Source organism: Schistocerca nitens, chromosome 2 (genome assembly GCF_023898315.1).
Source record: "Schistocerca nitens isolate TAMUIC-IGC-003100 chromosome 2, iqSchNite1.1, whole genome shotgun sequence".
Classification (NCBI taxonomy): domain Eukaryota; kingdom Metazoa; phylum Arthropoda; class Insecta; order Orthoptera; family Acrididae; genus Schistocerca; species Schistocerca nitens.
The window spans coordinates 430,928,392-430,951,353 of NC_064615.1; the positions used below are offsets into that span (position 1 = coordinate 430,928,392).

The 22,962-nt window shown below is 43.6% G+C and overlaps 1 protein-coding gene across 2 annotated transcripts in view; it reads left to right on the forward strand.

Annotated features, from left to right (window-relative positions):
- The first annotated feature begins 5,602 nt into the window (after window positions 1-5,602).
- Window positions 5,603-22,962, forward strand: part of LOC126236298 (macrophage mannose receptor 1-like) — a 74,133-nt gene continuing 56,773 nt past the window's right edge. The window contains exon 1 of one of the 2 annotated variants that reach the window (XM_049945492.1): window positions 5,603-5,687. The gene's annotated coding sequence lies outside the window, so the exon portion shown is untranslated. The remainder of the gene's footprint in view (window positions 5,688-22,962) is intronic. The other variant, XM_049945493.1, reaches the window with a different exon arrangement.

Below are 22,962 nucleotides of genomic sequence, written 5' to 3' on the forward strand. Positions count from 1 at the left end.
ACATATCTTTGGTTTCAGCCCGTGAAGTGCTCTGTCTAATAAGCATTGAAACATTGAAGGGACATTTTTAATTCAGATGACATCCTGTGGTACTGATGACACAGGGTGCTGTGAATGCTGTCTTCTGGAAGTACTTCAAATTGGTGCAAAAATTTTCTAAACAGATGTCCTTCTCACAATGATATTCAAAAATAGATAACTGAAGTATTTACAGATACCAGAAAATTTAATGATGTAGAGCTTTCTTTATTGTGACAGAATGAGGCCTGCATCTTTACTAGCACTCAGCAGTCCTTGTTCCACTGTGTTTTCTTTACAGTTTAATGCACTATCTTAACTTTACACTTAAATGCACTATCAAGTCTCTGAAATATGTTATTGTGTCTGAGGTAGACCTTGTTGGTTCACATAAGAAGAGATAAGGAATATATCTCTGTCTCTGTCTCTGTCTCTGTCTCTCTCTCTCTCTCTCCCTCTCTCTCTCTTACTGACTTACAGTGGTGAGTATTTTTGCTGCATAGCTATATCACTGCTTCTGCTTAGTGCAGCCAGTTGATGTGCTAGCTAAACTAATGAAAAACTTTAATTTCTTTGCCTTTTCTACTTTCTAGCATACCGCTATCTTCTGCCTATTGCATTCCTAGAAAACTCGGCCTATTGGTTACTCTTCTTTGGCTAAACTTTTATATTTAACAGATTTAACTGTAGAAAAATAACTGAAGTGTGGCAGGATTTACCACACAAGACCCTCAGTTCAGAAATATTTATCCAAAAACTGAATATGGTTAGACAGTAGTGCTGATGATTCACATTTGAACATACAGAATCACGTTATGTTTGTAGCCACATTTATCTCAGTATTTACAGTTCTGGCAGTTTTTGGTAGTGACTGACAACTGTGGTGAATAAACGTCTTGCTTACCCCAAACATTTATACTTGCAACTGCCGCACATTAAATTGTATTTGGTAAAATTTGTGTTTGTGTTGTACAAAACTTCAGCTTAGTTCATGTACAGGTTCATGCACAAGTTCACATAAACATTCCTCTACAATAATTACTTATATCATACTGTTCCTATGAAATGTAACATGTCATTTAAACTGCCTTTCTTGAATGATGCTTTAGCTTTCTTTTCGCAAACCTTGCGCCATTAGTGATAAACATGCAGAACGTTTCTAGCAGGACTTCTCTCGCATGGAAAAGCATTATAAAGACACATAGAGTACCACAACGTTTTCTGACAGCTGCTGGTCCTTGAAAAACGACGATTCTGAGGCTACAAATCACAGGTTTTGGTCTTACGTAAAATCAGTAAACGGTTCGAAACCACATATCCAGAGACTCACTAACGGCTATTACACCGAAAAGGAATACATCAGGTAGGAGGCCCAAATCAGACTTCGCTCTTCCGAAATTGTTTCACGGCGAAACATCGTAACACGATCTCTCCTTTCAACCGTCGTACGAATTTCCATATGGCAGATATTGAGATAAGTGATTGCGTAACAGAAAAACAATCCTTTTGTAGTGGAAAGGAATCAGGACCAAAGGAGATACCTCTAAGATTCCACAGAGTTTATGCGAAAGAGCTTGCTCCCCTTCTAGCAACGGCTTATCGTAGGTCGCTAGAACAACGAAGGGTACCTAGCCACTGGAAAAAGCGCAGGTCATTCCCGTTTTCGAGAAGGGTAGACCAGATGCACTTAGTTACAGGCCTATTTCATTGACATAAATCTGATACAGTTATGGAACATAGTATATTCCCACGTATCATGACGTTTCAGGAGAAAACGAAAATCACATCTATGAAAATCAACACAGATTCCGCAGAAACAGATCTTCCGAAACTCATTCCGCTCTGTTACTACATCGGCAGTTGCTGTTAAGAATGTATATACCTGGTCTAGTAGAATGCATTGGTAGCTCTTTAAGGCTGTTCGCAGATGGTGTGGTTGTTGGTTAAAAGGTCGCAACGCCGGAAGACAGTAAGGATTTGCTAAAAGTCCTTCAGAGAATTCATGAATTGTGCAGGGAGTGCAGTTGACCCTGAACGTAAGTAAATGTAACATATTGCGCATAAATAGCAAAATAAATCTGCTACTGCACAACTACACTGTTGACGACAAGTTACTGGTAACAATAAAAAGTAAAATATTAAAATACCTAGGAATATCTATCTGGAGCGACCTTAGGTGGAATGATCACGTAAAATAAAGAATAGGAAAAGCAGATGGCCGACTGACGGTATTCATACGAAGAACCCAAAGTAAAGTAACTCATACCTTAAGGAAGTTGCTTACAAGACGTTCGTTCGACAGATTCTCAAAGTGTCGTTCATCAGTGTGGGGCGGTTTCCAATTGGGACTCATACATGAGACAGAGAAAATCCAACGAAGAGCTGCACGTTTCGTCATAGGATCGTTTAGTCCACGCGAGAGCGTTGCAGAGATGCTCAACAAACTCCAGCGGCAGAGGCTACAAGAGAGGCGCTGTGCACCACAGAGAGGTTTCCTGTTCAAATTTCGAGAGAGTACTTTCCAGGAAGAGTCGAACAACCACAACAGAAAAGTCGAGAAATTAGAGCTAAAGCAGAAGGTTACCTTTCAATCATTTTTCCCTGCGCCATTCGCGAATTTAACAGCGAAGGGGTGATCAGTTGTTAGCACCAGAAGTACCGTCCGCCACCCACCGTTAGGTGCGTTTTGGGGTACTCATGTAGATACGTGCAACCTCACCATTCTTTTTTTGTAATAAAAAGTATTTTATCTTGAAAGTGGACTGACAAGTCAAACTTGAAAGGGATTGAAGAGTCTACTAGCAAGTAAGCTGTACATTCTCCGTCACTTGTCATCAACTGGAAACACAGCCTTCTGCTTAAAAAAGATGTATATGTTTGAAAAGCAAAAATAGAGCATTCTCGTTAAATAACTAGTTGTTGGCTGGGTTGCTCTTTAACGGAATGGTTCTCCCATAGCTCGTCACCCCATTCCTCTTTTTACTCTGACAACGTGGAGCCACGTGCATATTTCACAACTCATGTCACAGCAGCCTGCGCGTGCGGTATAACCAATAGTTTCTCGTTTCTCGGGTTGGGCTGTATTTGATGTTAGTTCACTCCTTCATTAAAATGGCATTGAGTTAAGAACAAACGAAAATGTTGTTTCGGCAGCAGTCTGGTGGCGATCCCGATCGGTTTGGAGACCTGTGGGAACCGTGACCTCAGAAGGCCTTGGCCGTAACAACAACCTTGAGAGAGCAGGCGCTAGAGGACGTTAAGAAGCGAGGTCATCCTGCACTTTATATTCTTCGAGGCCGCTCGGGGAGAGAGTAAACATTGTGACTCGAATACTTTTGCAGGCAGTGGTTGTGACTGCCCCGACAAAGATGCTGTGTGACGTCTCGTTTTGTCTCGGCTCGATGGTGATGGGTGTCCCAGTCGAGATGACGTGGAACGGCGCCCGTCGATAACGACAACGCCAAACTGTAACTATTATAAAAAAACTCCTCGCGCGGTTTGGTTATTTTTCAGATACTGCCTCTCAAAACCGATATCAACGTCTCGATGAAGCAGCACGCCGGAGTGTGTGCACCGCCCTTGCTTGTAATTAAAGCACTGGTGTTCGATGTCTATCGATCTTGTCCACTTATAAATATAGCGACTGCTCCAATCGATAACGCGATGACTCCCTCGATCTGAAATGATAACCAAAAGTTCGACAGACTTTTCATGTTTTCGCGAACTTGCTGAATGTAGTTCTTATGCCCGGTTTCAGAATGGATATTCAACCGTTGAAAATATAGTGTCTTCAATCATCAATCCATCACCCAAGCCGATGTCACATCATGGGTTTTGCTAGAATATTGAGTTGTAAATTATTATTCCGTCGTCAAGGCGTCGCTACTTCGCGTATTCAACAACTACACGACGTAATTCCAGAGGTAACATACCCTTGAGCAATGTTCAGAATGCGTCGTGTTTCGGTGTAAATTTATTGCTGTTTACAGTTAAATTGTCACTAAATCACTTTTCACTTTTATGTTATACGAAGAATCAGTTGATTCCACAAATACACTTTAAATATCCATTAAATGACGTATGCGATACTAAGAATTGGTTCAAAATGTTTCAAATGGCTCTGAGCACCATGGGACTTAACTTCTGAGGTCATCAGTCCCCTAGAACATAGCACTACTTAAACCTAACTAACCTAAGGACATCACACATATACATGTCCGAGGCAGGATTCGAATCTGCGACCGTAGCGTTCACATCGTTCAAGACTGTAGCGCCTAGAACCGCTCGGGCACTCAGGCCGGCACACGAAGAATTAAAGTTGAATTAAGGTTTGTTGTCTTTCGTAATTATTTGTTGCTACACTGAGCATACACACTAATTTTTCATTCAGGGAATTGCGTCTGTTAGCATCAGCAATTGTGACTTTGACGATAGCTTCTGAGAACACGGCGCAATTGTAAGTTCTTCGTGATTGCGTTTATCTGTTGCCTATTCAAGTCTAATAATTGAGTTTATGTCGGCGATCAGCCTCTTTCTGTGTCCTTTGATGTTCGTGACTATTAAGTATCACGGATGTTAATTCCCATCACAAATCAACAATCATACGAGTTATTTTTCTGTCACGTATATCATCGATCCCGTTATCTGTCTAAACGGTAAAGATGATTTTACTTCAGTCCGATTTCTGACTAATTCTTCCAACCGTAAGACTTTTAAACTTCAGATCGGTTATAAAACAATCTAATAGTGCTTATCATGCTTACTACTGTTGCAAGAGTACAAGAGACAAGTGAAGTTAACATCTCCATTGCCGAGTTAAATTGTAGTCACAGCGAACTTACAACTCCATGCGGCTACAACTCTCTTCTAGGATAAATGTTGTCTTTGGTCAATTTATGGTCTGGGATTTAACCTTCGCAAATAACAATTTTTGAATTCTTTTTTTAAAGTTTCTGTTTCGTATTATATGATATTCTTTCATCCAGTTCTTTCTTTATGATAAGCATTAGTATTTACGTAACATTCTTGTTAATCAAACTGTCAAGAGTGTAAATTTTATCATCAGTAGCTGTCATCACTGTCAGGATGACTGATTTTTCTATTTATTTTTGCAAGAAAAGGGTGTTCATTACGGGTTCTATAAAGCGGGTGTTACAGCTGTAAACACATTTCATGCCGATATGATTTGCAATTATCAACATAAGCTTTTCTCTTGATATGCACCTGTCGTTCCTGCAGTCCGCAGCTCGTGGTGTGGTGGCTAGCGTTGCTGGATTCACGGGGCCCTGGGTTTGATTCCCAGCTGGATTGGGGATTTTCTCTGCCCGGGGACTGAGTGTTTGTGTTGTCTTCATCATTTCATCATCATCATCATCATCATTCATGACAGTGGCTAGATTGGGCTGTGTAAAAAAAATAGGACTGTGAAAAAATTGAGCGCCCCGCAAACCAAACACCATCATCATCGCACCAGCACTCTGAAGAACCTGTTGCAAGAAAACATTTCACTGAACGCTGGTATGGCGCAATCGCTAACGGGAAGAGATAAACGCAGCGCTGTCGCTCTGTGAAGTGGTGGGGGCAACGAGTGCGCGTCAGAACAGGTTGGCAGCGAGCAGCGACGCACCAGACGCAGGTAGCAAGGCGACGCCTGCGGTCCACATCAGCAAGTGAGTACACATGCTGCTTGCTTTGGCATACGAAATGTGGTGTGGAGATTTGCGCCGCCCAATTCATATAGCTCTTATTTCATCCAACTTTATGCGTGCCTCAGAATCGCCCAAAAGTCGTAGACTTGTAGACGCCTCATTTTCAGATTATGTTCATCATCAACCACTCAATTAATTTGAGATCTTCACACGTGAAGGCAAGGCATTAATAACCGTATCTTTCAGATTTAGTTAGAAAGAATGCTATCGTGAAACTGCGTGTCGCTAGAGATAAGCAGAACACCATTCAGGACAAGTTACACATATTTTTCTGTCACTGGATTTATAGAGTTCAGGAAATGACGAATTACGTAGCCATCACCTGCGCCACAGGCCACGTCAAGGTAATATAGCTCTCTTCATTAACGTGATATGCCAGCCAGTATGACCGAGCGGTTCTAGGCGCTCAGTCTGGAACCGCGCGACCGCTACGGTCGCAGGTTCGAATCCTGCCTCGAGCATGGATGTATGTCCTTAGGTTAGTTAGGTTTGAGTAGTTCTAAGTTCTAGGGGACCGATGACCTCAGACGTTAAGTCCCACGGTGCTCAGAGCCATTTGAACCATTTGTAAAGTCCCATAGGGCTCAGAGCCATGTTTTTTACGTGATCTACAACACAGGAGCCGGACAAGCCCAAGTTCACGACGTGATTCTTGACGTCGGGAAAGCCTTCGATTGAGTTCAGTATAACCGCCTAATTGTTTAGAGAAAATAAAATTTTAAAGAACTCCTCCCAAGTGCATTGAACCTTATGGTGATACACAGTGATCATCGGGTGTTGTCACTTCTTCTTTAACTCCAGCGAAACACAAGCATTTTGTGTGACCTGTCCCAGGGACAGATCCGAAGAGGAAGGGGTGGGGGATGGGGGTAATGAGGTGGTTCATACCACCCCGTTCCCCATCCAAGAAATGAGAAAACATTTTAGAAGACTTTGCATTTTTACATCCAAAATTTCACAGCTAACTTCCAGAGAATAAGATAGCATGAAGCGTAGAGCCTCGCAAATTCTATGGGGTTCCAGAAAATAAAAGCTGTTTTTAACGCAGGGTACTTTCCAGTTAATGTCCTGCACACATACTAGGCAGGTAAAGGGGCGCAGTCACAGGCTTACTCTTCCTGCTGTCAACAACAAATTCGACGCCACTTGGGCGACCTGCGTGTCCCTAACAGCCCAGGCATTGGACCGCGGAAAGGCCTCTCACAGTTTGTGGAATCCGAACCACACATTGCTTCAGGCAATTCCTCATGTCTCCAGAATGGAAACATCCCGTAGGCTGTGGCTAAGCCATGTCTCCGCAGTATCGTTTCTTTCAGGAGTGCTAGTTCTGCAAGGTTCACAGAAGAGCTTCAGTAAAGTTTGGAAGGTAGGAGACGAGGTGCTGGCAGAAGTAAAGCTGTGAGGAGGGGGCGTGAGTCGTGCTTGGGTAGCTCAGTTTGTACAGCACTTGCCGGCGAAAGGCAAAGGTCCCGAGTTCGAATCTCGGTCCGGCACACAGTTTTAATCTGCCAGGAAGTTTCAATTCCTCATTTCGTTAACAGTTGAAGCCTATGTTAAAACGAAAACGGAAAAGTCCTTGGTTCTACCGAGATTCGATTCCATGTCCTCTCTTTTCAGTCAGGAACTTAACATTTTTTTCAAATTTTTTCTCATTCTGTTCGTTATTGTTCTCGGCGTTTGGTCTGGGCGGACGTCACATGACAGCACATCTGGTTGATCGTTGAATACTTTACTCAGTTTCTTTTTATTACAGAGGGCCACGAGACCCCTGTCCGCCTGTTTAGCTGGGTGGTAAAGTGGTTGCCTCCCATGCCCCGAACCCAGGTTCTATTCCCGGCCAGCTTGGAGATCTTTTCTGCTTGTGGACTGGTTGTTGTGAGTTGTCCTAATCGTCATTTCATCCTCATCACTGGCCGCTAGTCGCCCGATGTGGCGCCGACTGAAATAAGACTTGCTCTTGGCGGCCGAAACCGAGTGGGACCTACCGGCCAACAATGCCATACGATCATTCCATTTACCAGACCCGTGACAACACGCTGAGCTACCGTGCCGGCACAGTTACATGATCACGCTCGAGAAGGATAGATATTGTTCATCTATACGTTGAGTGAGTTTGCGAGTATCAAAATTTGTGACCTAAATGGCCGTATCTTTTGATTGCATTAACTTATAAGCTTAAATTATTTACAACGCCAAGTCACCATCGATCTTAGTATTTGATACAAATCTCAAATTGACACCTTTACCCGTTCCTTGGAAAAACGGGTTTTAAAAGCCGGACAGACAGAAAAATAGACAATAAAGTGGTCCTATCAGCGTTCCCTTCTAACCTTTTGAAGCACGGAACATTAAAAACATGGATGACTTCAAAAACTTAGGCTGAAACAACTCAAAGAAACCGCATCCCCCTCATCTACACGACTCATAGCCACCGACTACTGATCAGCACTATGACGTGCTTACTGATGTACTGGATATGATTGGTACTCACTTAGATGCATACTGCGAAAATAATTACATTGTTAGTGTAATGCGAGATTGTGACTATTATAATTCTTAAATTAATTACGTGCCACATCTACTTCTCAGATTTTCGTATATATACTGTTCATTTGCTAGATTTCTCTATATTGCAAAATCTTGTATGCTATACTACAGCGATATAATACACATTGATGTAAAGAAATTAATACTGTACTAAAACATGTCAGACATTTTATCGCCAATATTGTTGAAATCGTAGATATCTGTGGAACTTTTGAAGTGAGGTTGACGCAAGTTATACAGTCTAAGACAAATTAGGTGACACACCACGAAGGAATTATCCGAACGCTACAGAAATCTGTAGATATATAAAAAAAAAGTTACAATTTCACTAACTTGGTAATTTATACGAAAGAAAGAGCTTCACTGATGAAGCAGGTCAATAACTCGTTGGTCCATCTCTGGCGTTATGAAAACAGTTATTCGGCTTGTCACTGATTGATAGAAATGTTGGGTGTCGTTCTGAGGGATATCGTGACAAATTCTGTCAATCATTCTGTTAGATCGCCAAAATCCAGAGCTGGTTGGAGGACCCTCCCCATAATGCTCGAAACGTTCTCTATTGGGGAGAGATCCAGCGAACGTGCTGGCCAAGGCAGGGTTTGGCAAGCGCGAAGACAAACAGTAGAAAGTCTCGCCGTGTGCGGGTGGCCATTATCTTGCTGAATTGTAATCCCAGGTTGGCTTGTCATGAAGGTCGACAAAAAGGGGCATAGAATATCGTCGACGTACCGCTGTGCTATAAGGGGGCCGCGAATGACAACCAGAGCGGTCATGCTATCACTTCTGGTTTTCGGGCCATATTGCAGGTGACAGTCACGTTGGTATCCTACCGCTCTCCTAGGCGTCTTCACATACGTTTTTGGTAGTTATCGAAACCTGGAATCTCATTGACTGGATTACAACTGTCATCATTGATGAGTCCCGCTTCGAAATGAGCCCCAACGACCAGTTGCGACGTATCTGGAGACGCCGTGGAGAGCAGAGGGGTACTAACCCGTCAAATGGCTCAGAGCACTATGGGACTAAACTTCCGAGGTCATCAGTCCCCTAGAACTTAGAACTACTTAAACCTAACTAACCTAAGGACATGACACACATCCATGCCCTAGTCAGGATCGAACCTGCGACCGGAGCGGTCACGCGGTTCCAGTCTGTAGCGCCTAGAACCGCTCGGCCACCTCAGCCGGCCTACTAACCTGTCACCTGCCATACGGCCCGACCACCAGATGTGATGATCGGAGGTTCCATTTCATTTCCTATGAGGATCCCTTTGCTTGTCATGTGTGGCACCATTAGAGGACAGCGTTAGATCGACGATATTCTACGATCCACTTTTTTGTCCTCCATGGCAGCAAGATAACCACTTCCCGCCAACGATGAGATTTCTAATGACTGACTTATTTTTGCCAAACCCTACCCTGTCTAACAAAGTAGCAGGATCTCTCCCCAATAGAGAGCGTTTGGAGCATTATGGTCAAAGCCCTCTAACCAGCTCAGGATGTTGATGATGTAACGTACCAACTCGACAAATTTGGGACAATATGCCTCAGAAGACATCCGACAACTCTACCAATCAATGCCAAACCGAACAATTACTTGCATAAGCGTCAGAGGTGGACCAAAGCGTCACTGACTTTCTCAATTTGGGAAGAACTTTCTCTTGAATAAATAACCCAATTTTTCTGCAACTGTACTCATTTGTTTATCCGTGCGTGTACGTCACAGCTACTGATTTCTCATTGGGATTATTCGTGGGTGGTGCACCGTAATTTTTAATTGACTTCGAGTGTTCTTATGGGTCAGTGAGACAGCAAAGAAGTGTGACTACTGAACCTGAACCCAAGGTCTGCGCATGAGCTTTGCTTACATGAAACAGGCATACGATTGAGATGTGAGGGATCCGTGATCGGTAACGTACACATCACCGACGAATCCATCACTACCGAAAAATTGCATTCATAAATTAACGGACAATCCATGCCATACCAATGATGCTGTTCATCTTGCTAGAAGTCTAGCTAATGTCCACATTTATTCAGGAAACTCAGGGGCGAGGTTTCGGTGTGTCATTCTGATTTCGACGTCGTAAAGTAGGAAAACACAATTCAAAAGTCGTATCAACAAAACAGATCCAACATCGTTGACGTTCATTGCTTCCATATGAGCAACTGTTTCCAAGAGCTACACATGTTAATCACTCAAGCGACCACTCACTTGAACCGTGACTTCATTACCAAGAACTGGAGTTGAAAGGAAGGCTTTATCTTCTTATATAATGTCCAGGACTACACCGAAGCACCAAAGAAACTGGAATAGGCATGCGTATTCAAATACAGAGGTATGTAAACAGGCAGAATACGGCACTGCTGTCGGCAGTGCCTATATAAGACAAGTGCCTGACCCACTTGTTTGATCGGTTAGTGCTGCTATAATGGCAAGTTTTCAAGATTTAAGTGAGATTGACTGTGGTGTTACTGGCGAAGCACGAGCGGTGGGACACAGCATCTCCGAACTAGCATGAAGTGAGGATTTTCCCGTACGGCCTTTTCACGAATGACAATGGAATATCAGGAGTCCGGTAAAACATCAAATCTCCGACATTGCTGCAGCCAGAAAAAGATCCAGCAAGAACGGGACCAACGACTACTGAAGAGAACCGTTCCACGTAACAGAATTGCAACCCTTCCACAAATTGCTGCAGATTTCAATGCTGGGTCACGAACAAGTTGTCAGCGTGCGAACCATTGAACGAAACATCATCGATATGGGCTTTCAGAGCCGAAAGCCCCCTCTTGTAGCCTTGACGACTAGCACGACACAAAGCTTTACGCCTCGCCTGGGCCCGTCAACACCGACATTGGACTGTTGATCACTGGAAACATGTTGCCTGGTGGGATGAGTCTCGCTTCAAATTGTTTCGAGCGCATGGAAATTTATGGGTATGGAGACCACCTCATGAATCCGTGGACCTTGTATGTCAGCAGGGGACTGTTCAATCTGGTGGAGGCTCTGCAGTGGTGTGGGGCGTGTGCAGTTGGAGTGATATTGGACCCCTGATACGTCTAGATACGACACTGGCAGGTGACACGTACTTAAGCATCATGTCTGGTCACCTGCATCCATTCATGTCCGTTGTGGATTCCGATGGACTTGGGCAATTCCAGCAGGACAATCCGATACCCTAAATTTCTAGAATTGCTACAAAGTGGCTCCAGGAACACTCTTCTGAGTTTAAACACTTCCGCTAGCCACCAAACTCCCCAGACATGAACATTATTGAGCATATCTGGCATGGCTTGCAACCTGCTGTTCAGAAGAGATCGCCACCCACTCGTACTCTTATGGATTTGTGGACAGCCCTGCAGGATTCATGGTGTCAGTTCCTTCCAGCACTACTTCAGACACTAATCGACTCCATGCCACCTCGTGTTGCGGCACTTTTGAGTGCTCGCGGAGGGCCTACACGATATTAGATAGGTGTACCAGTTTCTTTGGCTCTTCAGTGAATTTGCTCCCTTTGGCATTTCAGGCAAATTCCTGCAGAAGCTGCACTCTGTGTTGTTTCATTTTTCCGTTGTTATAAGTCACCAAATAGTGAGTTTAAGAATGACACATCGACGACTAGGTGTCGGTGTGATCTGCTTGAAAAACTCCCAGATTCTCTTATCGTCTTCCTCGGAAATCTGCGATCCATCATATATATATTTTTTTCACTTTGACTGTCCTGGAAGTGTCGATACCACCCTCTTGTAAGACAACGTCTATCTACTATTAAATCTGCATCAAAGTACACAGTGCACTAAGTCAACAGTACTGGCTTCACTAAGTCAATAACACAAAACGTAGTCAGCTGTGTGGCCATTTCGCGAATAATAACACAGCTGAGTGGAATTCTCTGTTGGAAAGTGGTTACTGTGCATGTGCAACAATGTCTACGGCAGAACTCACATTGTACACTTGTAGGATAGGAACTGTACAAGTGAGGCGTGGTGCATGCACAGAGATTTAGGTTAAAGAATTGCTACAGCACAAGTTCCAAGAGTGAAGAAACTTATTACTTCCTACAACGGACGACTCCTTATGTGTTATCCACAACCATAAAGTAAGTGAAACTCGAATTCGTAGAGAGGGGTATTGTCAGTTTTCCTTCCTACATGAAAGGGTACAGGAAGTGGTGTAGTACACTGCGTTTGCTACGTGACACACCTGTGGTGTCCTATAGAGTGTCGTTATACTTAATTCATCAACGAGTTAACCTATACAGTAGTCGATAGACTACGCAAAATATTTTTCGTATTAATATCAAGCATGTGTTCAAGTTAACAGATTAGGGGGAATTCACGCAGAATCCTTGGTTTTAATGTAGTTAGTACCTTAAGTTTACGTAAATCTTTCTTAGGTATCAATTTGCTTTTTGATTGTTACCCCAGGTTGAACATTTTTTTTCTTTTTCCCTTTTTCTTTTTAATTTTAGATTGGTTTTTCAGTGCTGCCTTGTGAATTTCTCTTGAGGTATGATTAATTCGTTTCAGTAATATCAAGGGATTCGTAGACCAGCACAGTGACTGAACAGACGTTCACCGCTGCGTTATGGTTACGATGACCTCAAAAAGTAATAGAATCTTAGGGACTTTACACTTATCTGAGCCCTCGCTCCTCTTGTTTTCTTCCTCCTCCCTTTTTTTACATCGTTACTTCACAGTATTTAAGTTATTTGTCTCCTCCATTCCTCTCATTAAAGTCGTTTTCTGGCGTGTGTATGAGCAGTGGCCTGCGTTTCAGACTGATTCGCGGAACGATCATAGTTTGGTCCTTAAAGATGAGAAGCTGCAGATTCCTGACATTGTCAGTACGAGGGCGATCTGCTAACTGAAGAAAACCTCACAAGCCAAGATCGCTAAAAAACAAGTTACTGGATGACCTGTTTCGACAGAGCTACGCAGACGTCATCGCATCTTACGATTTAAAATATTACAATATATTGTCCATCAGTGTTGCACTTCGTTTCACATTGCATATACACTTCCCAGTACATGCAAGTATATGTAGAGATCTTCATGAAACTGGGAAGTGCGCAACCAACGTGAAATGACTTGCAACAGTGATGGACAATATGTTGTAATATTTTAAAGCATAAGACCCGATGACGGCACCGTAACTCTGTCCAAACACGTGATCCAAAGAAATGTTTCTTCTAGCGATCTTGCCTTGTGAAGTTTCCTTTTGTTGCCCTGGTAAAATGAAGCTATGAAGTTATCAGTGGAATATTTCGATGGATTCCGTAACTATAATCCTTTCTGTCAAATATTTGCCTATCACTCCACCACAGGAATAATTTGGTACTGAATCGGTAGCTGAAGACAATGAGACCTGCATATACTACACGATGTGTTTGAAGAGCTTAAGGATTGACAGTGAGAATGGCAAGAGAGACCGTCCTACTATCACCATCTAGTACGCAGTCCACATCTGAAGTCCTCGCGACCACCAACCGACGGAGTTGTGGTTAACAGAAATGGTGTCATTCAGGATGCGGGTTGTGCAACAACATCTGGAGGCGGGAGCGATTTGTGTAATTGTGCAGACGGCCAAACCCGTTGCGGAACATTCTTAGGTGGTTTACAAGAGTCATTCTAATGAGATTATCCCGGCAACTCACTTTATTGATCTCTCCTTCCATTACATCAAATATTTTACGTCAATAATTACTGCGTACAAACCTTGTTTGTAAATGAGCGTTATGCTCATCAAGCAAATGGTCATGTAAGTAACGGTTTACAAACAATAAAAAATTACCATTTCAATGTCCCACTGGTACGATTGGTCAGACTTCTTTTCCGGCGACGTACACTACTGGCCATTAAAATTGCTGCACCACGAAAATGGCGTACTACAGAGGCGAATTTTAACCAACAGGAAGAAAATCCTGTGATATGCAAATGATTAGCTTTTCAGAGCATTCACACAAGGTTGGCGCCGGTTGGCGCCGGTGGCGACACCTACAACGTGCTGACATGCGGAATATGGCTCTGAGCACTATGGGACTTAACATCTGAGGTCATCAGTCCCCTAGAACTTAGAACTACTTAAACCTAACTAACCTAAGGACATCACACGCATCCATGCCCGAGGCAGGATTCGAACCTGCGACCGTAGCGGTCACGCGGTTCCAGACTGAAGCGCCTAGAACCGCACGGCCACACCAGCCGGTGACATGAGGAAATTTTCCAACCGATTGCTCATACACAAACAGCAGTTGACCGGCGTTGCCTGGTAAAACGTTGTTGTGATGCATCGTGTAATGAGGAGAAATGCGTACCATCACGTTTCCCATTTTGATAAAGGTCGGATTGTAGCCTATCGCGATTGCGGTTTATCGTATCGCGAAATTGCTGCTCGCGTTGGTCGAGATCCAATGACTGATAGCAGAATATAGAATCGGTGGGTTCAGGAAGGTAATACGGAACGCCGTGCTGGATCCCAACGGCCTCGTATCACTAGCAGTCGAGATGACAGGCATCTTATCCGCATGGCTGCAACGGATAGTGCAGCCACGTCTCGATCCCTGAGTCAACAGATGGGGACGTTTGGAAGACAACAACCATCTGCACGAACAGTTAGACGACGTTTGCAGCAACATGGACTATCAGCTCGGAGACCGTGACTGCGGTTACCCTTGCTGCATCACAGACAGGAGCGCCTGCGATGGTGTACTCAACGACGAACCTGGGTGCACGAATAGCAAAATGTCATTTTATTCGGATGAATCCAGGTTCTGTTTACAGCATCATGACTATCGCATCCGTGTTTGGCGACGTCGCGGTGAACGCACATTGGAAGCGTGTATTCGTCATCGCCATACTGGCGTATCACCCGGCCTGATGGTATGGGGTGCCATTGGTTACACGTCTCGGTCACCTCTTGTTGGCATTGACGGCACTTTGAACAGTAGACGTTACATTTCAGATGTGTTACGACCCGTGGCTCCCCCCTTCATTCGATTCCTGCGAAACTCTACATTTCAGCAGGATAATGCACGACCGCAGGTCGTGTATGGGCCTTTCTGGATACAGAAAATGTTCGACTGCTGCCCTGGTCAGCACATTCTCCATATCTCTCACCAATTGTAAACGTCTGGTCAATGGTGGCCGAGCAATTGGCTCATCACAATACGCCAGTCACTTCTCTTGATGAACTGTGGTATCATGTTGAAGCTGCATGGGCAGCTGTACCTTTACATGCCATCCAAGCTCTGTTTGACTCAATGCCCAGGCGTATCAAGGCCTTTATTACGGTCAGAGGTGGTTGTTCTGGGTACTGATTTCTCAGGATCAATGCACCAAAATTGCGTGAAAATGTAATCACATGTCAGTTCTAGTATAATATATGTGTCCAATAAATACCCGTTTATCCTCTACATTTCTTATTGATGTAGCAATTTTAATGGCCAGTAGCGTATTTTAGGTGTGGCTTAAGCCAACGCACATACATTCCGAAACGGAGTGTTACAGTTATTTTTGGCTAAGATATCTCGTGTTTATCAATTTTTACGAACATATGTGCTGAGGGTTTGATTGGCTCTACTGTGAATGATCAGCAGTAACTCTCCGACAGGCAAGGCGACCAGCAGAAGCCGAGCTTCGCGATGAAGCCTTGACCCGCTGCTTCTGGCGCCGTGCGATTTCCTTCTGACAGGGGAATAACCGAGTGGCGGCGCCGTACGCGAAAAAAGCACCGAGTCGTAGTCGACGTCACTCCGCATACCCGAGGCTCACGAGAAGCACAGGCAGCGGCACGTGCGTCACAGCACGTGAGACTGCAGCTCGTACGAGTGCCAGCAGCCGTCTCCGGCGGGCAGCGAGTAACCCAGACGAGTGTAAAAACTTTCCACTGTACGTTGAAATGCTTGTAAGGTCTCCACAGCACGCGACAAAGTTAAGACCTTGACCTTCAGTGGATACTCTTGCAATTACGGATTCATTTGCCGTGGGACTTCTTGCACGGAGGCGAGCGTTCGCGAAGTGTGGCGGACAAGCCGGATAGTGTGACGTCACAAGCTCGTTGCGGGGGTGGCGGGGATGGGGAGGGGGCGGGTGCATTTCCTCGTGGACCCCGGCAAACCAGCGCCTTGTACACCCGATCTACTGAAAGGAAAGTGGACGTCGCTTCCCAGTATGAGAAACAGCAGCGGCACAGCATCGGCAGCTACGAAGAACCAAGGTTTGCAACGACCAAAGCGAAATCCATAGCAGTAGTAGCGTAACTGCATTTGTCTGCCAGCAGTTGCCTGCTTGCTTCGTCGTCTTCCAGCAGGGAAGACGCTCGCTTCAGTGTCCTGTAATTACAACAGAATTCTAGGTGGCTTTAGGTTTAGTGTATTAGTTGATGCATCGTCCACATCTTCCCACAAGTGGTTATGAGCAAAGTCAGACGTCGTTGTGTAAAATTACATGCACCAACAAGTATGAAACCTCCCCAACAGTGTAATTCTATTTCTTGAAACAAGTACCTTTCCTGTCTCACGTTGTCTTTAATGAGATATTTCTTTGAAATAAGTAGTTACATGGCGAAGAATATTGACGTCTTCTAATAAAACTTTATCATCCATCGGTAATGACATACTCCCTGAATTGAAATATTTTAATGATCGGAAAACCATTAGAGAATGTATTTCGTATGTTATGTTGCTAGAGGCCTGTATTTCACTCATTTTCTTCTTCTCTTGCGCTAAAAGTGAAGTCTAATGTTTCCATCAGTTTAACAGATCTCACGTAATACCCTGGAAATGCTGTAGAACTGAAATAAAGGTAATGAAATATGCTACTAAAATACAGTTGCAGAGTGTAATGAGTTTTCTCTTTTGATGCTAGTGCGCTTCAGGTCATAAGCCCTTGGTTTCGTAATTCGGTCGGTGAGATGAACTGTGCTGTTTCATAGTGCTTCTATCGGGCACTCACGAGCAGTTTACACTGCTTTTGCGGATGGTAGTCGTGAACTATCATTGAGTGGGTCGGAAGGGTTTCTTAAAAAAGTGTAATAAGACATAAAGAAAATGCTAGCAAGATTAACAGTATTTTTGGAACACAACTAAGAAAATCAAAACTGTAGCTGGCACAGAAAAAGAACTAAAAGAAATATCTCATATGAACGGCTGAACAAGATGGTGGAAGCAAGAAAGGCGTGAAGAACGTAGTCACAGGAGAAGAATTAGTACTTCCAAATCCAGTAATCTGTTTTGTTTCAGGCAACAGAGACTAGGTAAGGTTCATCTAGTTGTTGGCTGCATAGAAGGATATTTTGCATTCCTGGCTAAGTTCACCAGTGACTCATCGACAAATATATTGACAACGAGACATAAAGTTTTAATCCAACTCTCATGTTTACAGTTGCACTGGCAAAGACACGGAAGAGTGCGGGATTCTACACGTATACACTTAATTGTCTGGAATCGACTCTGACGCTAATTTTTGATGTATGGTAGTGTACTCCCCCATTCTGACAGATCAAAAAAAGAACCTGCCCTCATTTTTCGCATCGTTCGGCGGCCCAGCCACGAAGAAGCGCACCTTCGCTCGTGTGTGCTCCAGCGAACACATATATGTGAACCAGTATTTCTTCCCTCATCGCTCATTAAGCATCTAGTTGTTCGTATAGTGCATATACCACCGTCCAGAAACCTTTTGTGTGTGGTAGTATGTAGTATCACCCTTCCGACATTTTCAGCAACGACAAGTCGTAACTGAAATGCGATTGGTCCCATTACCTCGATCTCGCACTGTGCGTGTCTTTGATTCTTGGCCTCGTCGACTGAGCATTCTTGGTATCAGTTCGTCAGTATCGATACGAAATTGTTCGATAGTTACTTCGCATTATCTCGATTGTTCGCGAGAAGCGTGTGAGAACTAACTGCGCTCCTCTTGAGCCTGTGCAATTACAGGCTCATGAATGCAGTACACAACTCTACTTAGCAACGCTGTTTTCTTTCATCGCTAACAGCCGTCGCACGGCCTACTCATATACCGGGTGATCAAAAAGTCCGTATAAATTTGAAAACTTAATAAACCATGGAATAATGTAGATAAAGAGGTAAAAATTGATACACATGCTTGGAATGACATGGGGTTTTATTAGAACCGAAAAAAAACAAAGTTCACAAAAGGTCCGACAGATGGCGCTGGACAGCAAAACGTCAGTGACTGCGCATAACAATCGTGTATAAAAGGAGCTGTAATGAGAGAGAGAATCAGATGCGCCAGCAGTCGCACTTAGAACTACTTAAACCTAACCAACCTAAGGACGTCCCACATATCAATGCCCGAGGCAGGATTCGAACCGACGACTGTAGCGGCAGCTCGGTTCCGGACTGAAGCGCCTAGAACCGCTCGGCCACAGCGGCCGGCGGGCAGCAATCTTCCAGTAGCCAACAAAGCGCAGTCTTTGTTTCGCCTTCCCCACAATATAATCTCTGTGGTCTTTCCAATTTATGTTGCTCGTAATTGTAATTCCTAGGTTTTTAGGCGAATTGACAGCCCTTAGATTTGTGCGATTTATCGTATACCCAAAATTTATCGGATTTCTTTTAGTACCCATGTGGATGACCTCTCACTTCTCTTTGTTTAGTGCCAATTGCCACTTCTCGCACCATAGAGAAATTCTCTCTACATCATTTTGTGATTGGAATTGATCGTCTGATGATTTTACTAGACGGTAAATTACAGCGTCATCTGCAAACAATGTAAGGGGGTTGCTCAGATCATTATCTAGATCACTTATGTAAATCAGGTACAGTAGAGGGCCTATGACACTACCTTGCGGAACGCCAGATATTACTTCTGTTCTACTCGATGAATTTCCATCTATCACTACTAATTGTGACCTCTCTGGGAGGAAATCGCGAATCCAGTCACACAACTGAAACGATACTCCATATGCACGCAATTTAATAGTCACTTGTGAGGAACGGTATCAAAAGCCTTCTGAAAATCTAGGAATATGGAATCGATCTGAGATCCCTTGTCGACAGCACTCATTACTTCATGGGAATAAAGAGCTAGCTGTGTTGCCCTAGAACGATATTTTCTGAACCTGTGTTGGTTATGTATCAATAAGTAACAATAAGTCATTTTCTTCAAGGTGATTCATAATGTTCGAGTACAGTATATGCTCCAAAATCCTACTGCAAATTGAGGTCAGTGATATGGCTGTGTAATTCAATGAGTTACTCCTATTTCCTTTCTTGATTATTGGTGTGACCTGTGCTACTTTCCAGTCTTTATTTGCTTACAGTTGTTTCAAGCCGTACGTGCCAACGTCCATCTGTCCGACGGCGCATAAAACGTGATTCATCTAAAAAAGCCACCTGTAGCCGCCTGTGGACGACCAGTTGAGGTTTGTTGTTGTTGTGGTCTTCAGTCCTGAGACTGGTTTGATGCAGCTCTCCATGCTACTCTATCCTGAGCAAGCTTCTTCATCTCCCAGTACCTACTGCAATCTACATCCTTTTGAATCTGCTTAGTGTATTCTTCTCTTGGTCTCCCCCTACGATTATTACCCTCCACGCTGCCCTCCAATACTAAATTGGTGATCCCTTGATGCCTCAGAACATGTCCTACCAACCGATCCCTTCTTCTGGTCAAGTTGTGCCACAAACTCCTCTTCTCCCCGATCCTATTCATTACCTCCTCATTAGTTATGTGATCTACCCATCTAATCTTCAGCATTCTTCTGTAGCACTACATTTCGAAAGCTTCTATTCTCTTCTTGTCCAAACTATTTACCGTCCATGTTTCACTTCCATACACGGCTACACTCCATACAAATACTTTCAGAAATGACTTCCTGACACTTAAATCTATACTCGATGTTAACAAATTTCTCTTCTTCAGAAACGCTTTCCTTGCCATTGCCAGTCTACATTTTATATCCTCTCTACTTCGACCATCATCAGTTATTTTGCTCCGCAAATAGCAAAACTCCTTTACTACTTTAAGTGTCTCATTTCCTAATCTAATACCCTCAACATCACCCAACTTAATTCGACTACATTCCATTATCCTCGTTTTGCTTTTGTTGATGTTCATCTTATATCCTCCCTTCAAGACACCATCCATTCCGTTCAACTGCTCTTCCAAGTCCTTTGCTGTCTCTGACAGAATTACAATGTCATCGGCGAACCTCAAAGTTTTTATTTCTTCTCCATGGATTTTAATACCTACTCCGAATTTTTCTTTTGTTTTCTTTACTGCTTGCTCAATATACAGATTGAATAACATCGGGGAGAGGCTACAACCCTGTCTTACTCCCTTCCCAACCACTGCTTCCCTTTCATGTCCCTCGACTCTTATAACTGCCATCTGGTTTCTGTACAAATTGTAAATAGCCTTTCGCTCTCTGTATTTTACCCCTGCCACCTTTAGAATTTGAAAGAGAGTAATCCAGTCAACATTGTCAAAAGCTTTCTCTAAGTCTACAAATGCTAGAAACGTAGGTTTGCCTTTCCTTAATCTTTCTTCTAAGATAAGTCGTAAGGTCAGTATTGCCTCACGTGTTCCAGTATTTCTACGGAATCCAAACTGATCTTCCCCGAGGTCGGCTTCTACTAGTTTTTCCATTCGTCTGTAAAGAATTCGTGTTAGTATTTTGCAGCTGTGGCTTATTAAACTGATTGTTCGGTAATTCTCATATCTGTCAACACCTGCTTTCTTTGGGATTGGAATTATTATATTCTTCTTGACGTCTGAGGGTATTTCATACATCTTGCTCACCAGATGGTAGAGTTTTGTCAGGACTGGCTCTCCCAAGGCCGCCAGTAGTTCCAATGGAATGTTGTCTACTCCGGGGGCCTTGTTTCGACTCAGGTCTTTCAGTGCTCTGTCAAACTCTTCACGCAGTGTCGTATCTCCCATTTCATCTTCATCTACATCCTCTTCCATTTCCATAATATTGTCCTGAAGTACATCGCCCTTGTATAGACCCTCTATATACTCCTTCTACCTTTCTGCTTTCCCTTCTTTGGTTAGAACTGGGTTTCCATCTGAGCTCTTGATACTCATACAAGTGGTTCTATTTTCTCCAAAGGTCTCTCTAATTTTCCTGTAGGCAGTATCTATCTTACCCCTAGTGAAATAAGCCTCTACATCCTTACATTTGACCTCTAGGCATGCCTGCTTAGCCATTTTGCACTTCCTGTCGATCTCATTTTTGAGACGTTTTTATTCCTTTTTGCCTGCTTCATTTACTGCATTTTTATATTTTCTCCTTTCATCAATTAAATTCAGTAGTTCTTCTGTTACCCAAGGATTTCTACTAGCCCTCGTCTTTTTACCTAATTGATCCTCTGCTGCCTTCACTACTTCATCCCTCAAAGCTACCCATTCTTCTTCTACTGTATTTCTTTCCCCCATTGCTGTCAATTGTTCCCTTATGCTCTCCCTGAAACTCTGTACAACCTCTGGTTCTTTCAGTTTATCCAGGTCCCATCTCCTTTAATTCCCACCTTTTTGCAGTTTCTTCAGTTTTAATCTACAGGTCAGTTGAGGTACTGGTGTGATAATTCCAGCCTTCTTTGCGATTGCCCATCAGTCAGTATGGATGCACGAACCAGGCCCCTAATGCATTGACCCATAAGCAGCAACGTTCGCTGAAGGGTGTTGGGGACACTTTTGGTAACCCCTTGGTTCATCTGAGCAGCCAGTTGCTCATTAGTTGCGCTCCACTCTCCTGTACACATCTTCGCAATTGTCATTCACCTGTGTCATGTATAGTCCGTACTACATCACTCCTGGGCGCCCGTTTTCGACAGGGCCATTTTAACATGCACGGCATATTTTAACTACGCGAACAATTTACGGAATCTGCCGTTTTGGAAATGCTTCCACCCGTGGAGCGAAAGCAAATTATTTCATCCTTTTGAACGTCAGATAAATCGCTCTGTTTCGGCGTTAGGAGAACGACAGCACTGTTTCCCGCTTTATATACTCTCTCCACTGCTAGTGCTGCTACGTGCCGTCTGTGAGTGGTTCTTGCACGTTGACGTCCCACACATGTGGCGGTCATGTTAACACGAATCGACCATTTATGGGGTGTGTCACGTAAACCTTACATTGCAAATATTGCGGAAGTGGAAAGTGCTGTTGATGTACGGTTCTCACAGAATGGGTTGCTAATTAGGGACTCGTGTTGTTAGCCAAAAAAGAGATTGTATTAATATTGAGGAAGTTTCTTTTATGCAAACAAACACTTCTATAAATGGATTATTGTCTGTTAACATTAACTAGAAGTGGGGTAAATCAAAATGTCAGTGATGTTTGTTGCAGGATTCTAGTGCGAGTCGTTTGAGAGATATCGTATTTTGAAAACTTCCCACACAGACACTTGTACACGAAACAATAACACAAATGCATACGCTATTTATATGGATTCTGACCAGTAACGAGATAACTGACAGCCGCGGTTGTGTTCAGACTGACTACCGCCAGCGGCAATACGCGCTTCCCGTCCGATGCTGCACACGTGTTAGCATTTCAGTGGAGATGTCCAAGAAGGGGATAGTAATACGTCGTTACATATCATCGGGTGTAGTTGGTATGAAAAAACAAAGGGCCTATGGATTGAAGCTCACTCTGAGTTTTAGTAGCAGATTTCTTTACAAACGGCTCTGAGCACTATGGGACTTAACATCTGAGGTCAT